The sequence below is a fragment of the Monodon monoceros genome, unplaced genomic scaffold (assembly GCF_005190385.1).
Source record: "Monodon monoceros isolate NGI ecotype Baffin Bay Population unplaced genomic scaffold, NGI_Narwhal_1 Super_Scaffold_20, whole genome shotgun sequence".
NCBI lineage: Eukaryota > Metazoa > Chordata > Mammalia > Artiodactyla > Monodontidae > Monodon > Monodon monoceros.
The window spans coordinates 79,701,468-79,707,293 of record NW_021703777.1 but is presented as its reverse complement, the minus strand read 5'-3'; the positions used below and the strand labels follow the sequence as shown (position 1 = coordinate 79,707,293).

The 5,826-nt window shown below is 41.4% G+C and overlaps 1 pseudogene; it reads right to left on the bottom strand.

Moving 5' to 3' along the window:
* Positions 1-1,535: 1,535 nt before the first annotated feature.
* LOC114902429 lies at positions 1,536-2,967 on the bottom strand (annotated as a pseudogene).
* Between the last annotated feature and the right edge of the window lie 2,859 nt (positions 2,968-5,826).

The window sequence follows — 5,826 nt, the reverse complement described above, 5'->3', positions numbered from 1 at the left end:
AAGCAGGTGTAGTGAGGCACAGACACACAAACTTGATCTATGTCAGAAATGTATTCAACCTTCACTTTTAATCTCAGGAATAATACACTTTGAAGAAGATACTGCCTGGAATATGACAAAGCAATCAACAACAAAAACTTTATTATTTTCATTTTGTTCCTGCTCACCTGAAAAGCATCAGAAACTGTATTTAGCAGAGAAAAAATGGAGATTTTCAAGCAAAGTTCCAACGAGCATTTATCAAAGCCAGTGGAGAAGGGGAGCTTTGTTCTACAACCTGCCCTAGTTTTGTCAATGAGAATATCCCTATTTTATGTAGGAGCATAAGATAATCTATGTTAATCTATGAAATGCATAGATTAACCAAAAAATCATTAGAAATATCCTATTTCTTTTGTTTATATTTTATTACCAATAAACAGTCTGCTTGATGAGTTGGTCATCTTTGTAACTTACTTTTAAATTCTACTCATAAACACTGTCAATTATATTATCAAGCCATATGTTAAATTTTGATTTTGATGGTAAGCACAGTCACACTTCTAACTGCATATTTTTTTGGCATCCAAAATTTAGTTGTTTGAGACCTTGGTTATTTGGGCTGCAAACTACATGCCTAGACAGTACTACAAAGACACAGTTTTTAAATTTTTGGTACTTTTTGACTACCTTTGACCCAAAACACACCATTTCTTAAATTTCTTTTAACTCCTTGAGATATGAAATATTTCAAATATATAGCAATTATGTATTCCAGCAATGAATTCCCAAAAGTCATTCCTACTGCTCAGTATGTTGATTTTAAGTAAACTACAATAGAAGACAATTTCTATGAATATTTTTAAGTGTTAACTACAGATATCACAACACCATTTTTTTGTTTTGTTTTTTCGGTAAACTAATCTAACATTAATTGAGTGGCAACTTTGTATGTCTGGCCTTGTGCAAGGATTTTTCATTGCCAATATTCCATTTCATCGTCACACCAACCCTGGAAGGTAGGTATCACCCTCATTTTTGTCAGAAGAGGAATATAAGGCTCAGAAAGGTTAGGTAGTTTGTCCAGTCACACAGTTGGTAAGAGACAGAGCTGCGACTGAGTCTCAGATTCAAGTCCCTGCTCTCTCTTGGGCACCGCCCCTAGGGAGGAAGGAGGGAGCAAAAGCAGCAGCAGCCATCCTTCCATTTTCTTCCCTGAGAACCAAGACGTTACCAAGAGAAGGAGCCTGTCCTTTCCCACAGAACGTCCCCTCTCCACCTGGGGAGGATGCAGTCAGTTGAAGAGCTGAAACATAACTATAAAAATAAGTAGCAGGGACAAGACGCCCAGCAGCAAGCAGTTTCGGTGCTGTGGGAAGGTCTTTGCGCCGTTCACAGCTGCTGTGGGAGGGAGCCACGTGGGCCCTGTGGACAAAACGGGGACAGTGGCTGGGCTAAACAGGCCCCTTTTGGGTCGAACAGATTTTAGATCACAACGTCTGGAGCAGGCAGCAACCTCTGTTAGCACGGCCACCACCATCCTCCGTCTGCTTATTTTACCAGTGTTTGTGATCCAACACGGATTCAAAATTGGGAGAGCATACAAGTTTGTGCTTTACGTGTCCCAGGACTGTCGTCTCACCCATCCTACTGTCTCCAAGGCCTACAGACAGGACAGCAGCAAAGAGCAGGCGGTCCCCATCGTCACGTCCAGAGTCACCTTGCCCAGGAGGCGCTGCACCTTCCCCGACTTGCAGATGAGCAGCTTGCCAACCTGACCCTCGGTTAGGGTACAAGCATTCTCTACCAGCCTGGCTTCCCGGTCTTTCTCCTGCTTTATAACCACCATCTGTCCGTCCTCGCTCTGCACCGCTGATTTGGTAGGCTCGACATCCAGAGTAGGCGGCTGGCCGGCTACTTTTTGCGGTACGCGGGCCTCTCACTGTTGTAGCCTCTCCCGTTGCGCAGCACAGGCTCCGGACGCGCAGGTTCAGCGGCCGTGGCTCACGGGCCCAGCCGCTCCGCGGCATGTGGGATCTTCCCGGACTGGGGCACGAACCCGCGTCTCCTGCATCGGCAGGCGGACTCTCAACCACTGCGCCACCAGGGAAGCCCCCGGGGAGCCAGTCTTGCACCTGCAGGAACAGCAGTCTTCCTCCTACGTGAGGCTCAGCTTTCTGAAAGCTCTGCCACAGACATATCCTTCAGGAGGCCGGGGGACTTCCTGGCTGCTCTGGGGGGAGCCTTCATCTTGGCCTCCTCCTCTCATCTCGTGGCTCGTCTTTCACTTTCACAGCAGGCCCCTCCCACCTCCATGTCCTCTTCCTTGAGCCAAGGTTTAACATCTGGTTCTTCATTCTCTTCCTTAAAAAGCCAGCCCGAGTGAGCCAGAAGCAGCTGCACAGGCATATTTCGAGTGTCATTCCTCAGCCCAGGGTCATCGATGAAATCATCCTTCTCCAGCGTGCACAGGATCTGTTCTGCTTCTTCATCCGTCTCCCTCTTGTTCTTTTTGATGTTGATGTTGTGAGAGGTCCCCATGTCCGACACATTCACAGCCTTAGTTCCCCTTTTTCTTCATCATTTCATCTGGGCCCTGCTCAAAGATGGAGTGGGACCGGAACACTTCTGGGCACCCCCCGCCCTGTCCATGGCCCTCTCGCTGTCCGTCTGTATCCCTTTCACGCTTTTGTCTGTATCCCTTTCACGCTTTTCCTTCTTGAGGGTTACTTCTTCCTTGGGCTCTTCCTTGATCTTACGACTGATATTTGGGGTGCAGGTTTTCTTCTTGACTCCCTGAGGGTGAGGTCCCTGGAGTGGATGGAGGGAAGGCGGCCTGGGGTGAGGGGAGGCACCGGCCTCCGCAGGAAAGGACCCCCGTGCCCCAGAGAGGAAGGGTTGGGGCCCTCCCGGGGCGCTGGGCTCACCTGTGACGTTTTCTTCATGTTGCCCCAGCGCACCGGGGCTGGAGCTCCGCATCACGCGCATCCCGACTTCACCGCCTAGGCAACCTGCAGCCGGGCCTCGGTGCCGGGGTGGAAGTCCACAACACCTTTTTAAACTTAACCTGAGTTCAGTTGAGTACCTTTTCATCTTATTAAAAAACAATAAAAAATTAATAAATTATTTTATTTCTATAATTCTTATAGCTTGCTGATTACTCATCAACATTATTAAAATTAAGAAGAGGTTTTTTAACTTATAAATTATATTCTTTGGAAATACATAATATGCTATTATAATGGGTTCTGTGTGGTTATCTACTGCTACCATAATGTTGTGTAACCAACAACCACAAAACCTATATGCTTAAAACAATAAGCTCGTTTAAGTTCATATGTGTGTGTGTTGGCTAGCAGAGCATCTGGTCTCCAAGGGCCTAGAGATACCCACGTGCACGTCTGTGATTAGCAGCAGACAACTAGGTGGTTCTGTTTGTACTGGCTGGACTCAATAAGGAGGACTAAGCTCTTCCTCACTTGATTTCTTATTCTTTAGCAGGTTAGCTGGCATTTACTTGTTCTCAAAGTGGAGTCAGAGCAAAAAGAGAACATAGGCACTAAAGGACTCTTGACGTCGTGCTTGGAAATGGAACACTGGCACTTCTTTCATACTCTATTGACCACGACAAGTCACAAAGCCAGCCCACATTAAAAGATTCAGGAAATAAGGTACAACTCTTTTAAAGTTACAATGTTATGTTATCAAAGGAGTAGTTACAGGGAAGCATATAGGATCTGGGACATTTTTGTAACTAATCCAAATTTTTTTCATTAATTTTGGTAGATATTTTAAAATGTATTAATCTTTGAAGAGAAAAAGTAAACTTGTCTCTGACAATCTTAACAATTTTATGTCTGTATGTCTATATTATTTCTACCCTTTTTTTTTTTTCCTTTCTATAGTTGTTTGGGGGATATTTTATTAATCGTATACTAATTGTCAAGTTTGATGCTTAGCTACTTAATTGGCTGCTGTTTTTCTTTTCTTATATATTAGCATATTTAAATTCTCATATAATAAAAATTTAGCCTCATCTCATAAGTTTTGAGATGTAATAATTTTTACATATTTAAGTATATTTTCTAATTTCAAATATGGGTTCTTTCTTATTTGATATAAATTATTTATTAGTGTGTTCTAAATTTTAAAAATACATTTTTAAAAATCTTAACTTTTAGATATTATTTTCTAACATAATAGCATTGTGTTCAGAGAATGTGAACTGAATCATAACATAGATGATTCTAACAAACGTGATGTAGAACTAAGTTAGACAGACACAAAAGAATACATACATATGATTCCATTCATACATAAAGTTCAGAAACAAGCAAAACTATTGCTTATCCTTGGGGAGTATGTAGTGACTAGGTAGGGGCATAAGGGAGGTCTTGAGAATGCTGGTGATATTTTCTTTCTTGATCTAGGTTCTAGTTACAAGGTTTTTGGTAATTTGTGAAAATTTATCAAGCTGTTTATACTTGTGATTTATGCACATTTTTATGTATTTGTTATACTTCTGTAGAAAGCCGGAAATCTCAGTGAACTTGTTTATAACAGATTAGACAGAGCTGAAGAGAAGATTAGGAGAATAAATATAAATTGAAGGAATTATGAGTTTACAGATTCAAAGAGATAAAAATTATGAACAAGAGGTTACAAGATACACAGAAGAGAGAATTCTACAATTACACATATTCCTTTCTAACGTGTCTTTCTCACTCCTCCCATCAAAGCACAGAGTCTAATCCCTCAAGGCTTGAATCTGGTATGGCCCTGGGACATGCTTTGACCAATAGAATGTGGCAAAAGTGACACTGCTTTTATTTTCAAGTCTACTATTTGGAAAGGCTTGCAATCAAGTAGTCCCTAAACGGCAAGGTGCTGCTAGGTCAACTTGTCACACTTCCACAGACTTAGTCAGTAAGGAGACAACCAGACCAAATGGTTTTGCACAGTTTATAACTTCTAGGGTAGCAGGCAGCTTGAACTTCATGCTCTCACTGATCTCTTTTATCTTCCAAGTCCCACAGGGGTGATTCAACATGGGCCTAGGTGAATTCTGAACACACAGCTAATCTGTGTCCAGCTTTGAACCCCCCGATCCCGTAAGGTGATGCTAAAAAACTTGCCTAAACTTTGCTCCAAAGGAGACATTGTGTTTATTACTTTGGAATATAAGAAAGTCTTCCCTGATAACACATTACTAGCTTGCTATAACCCCTTATACAAACATTCTTAAATTGTCCATAAATGCCTAGCCATGTAGAAATGTGAGGGATTCGTGGAGAATTGTCTCTAAACAGCAACTTCTGAATGCTTCTACAATCATTTAAAAAGGACTAGTCTAGCATCTAGAGGGTGAAAGGACATGTGGAAAATCAGGAACCATTCCATCTGAGGACTCATAAACAAGTAGAAGGAACTCTCACTTGAATTCAGCTCAAATTGCTGACTCACACATTGTGAGTAAATAGTAAACTAAGTTTTGGGATGTTTTGTTACACAACATTAGATAACTGAAACAAAGATGTTGAGTTAAGAATCATGAAAGAAAATATCTCAAAGCATAGCTGGCTACTTTTAAGAATAATCATGGGTTGCTTGGTACAAAATGTTTATCAATAATCTCATTCTTCTTCTAGGACAATTTTTGTAAAGATACTTTTTGGAAGCTATTTGGGGGAAAAAATCTATTCCTGTAACTAAAACATTAGCCAGTGGTTCTTTATCATAGGTGGCTAAGTTAAAACTAATGAAACACATTTTTATAGATATCACTATTTTTTTTCAATTTTCTTTCAATAAGGTTTTGAACCAATGAGAGGTGTTATTAGGATATAC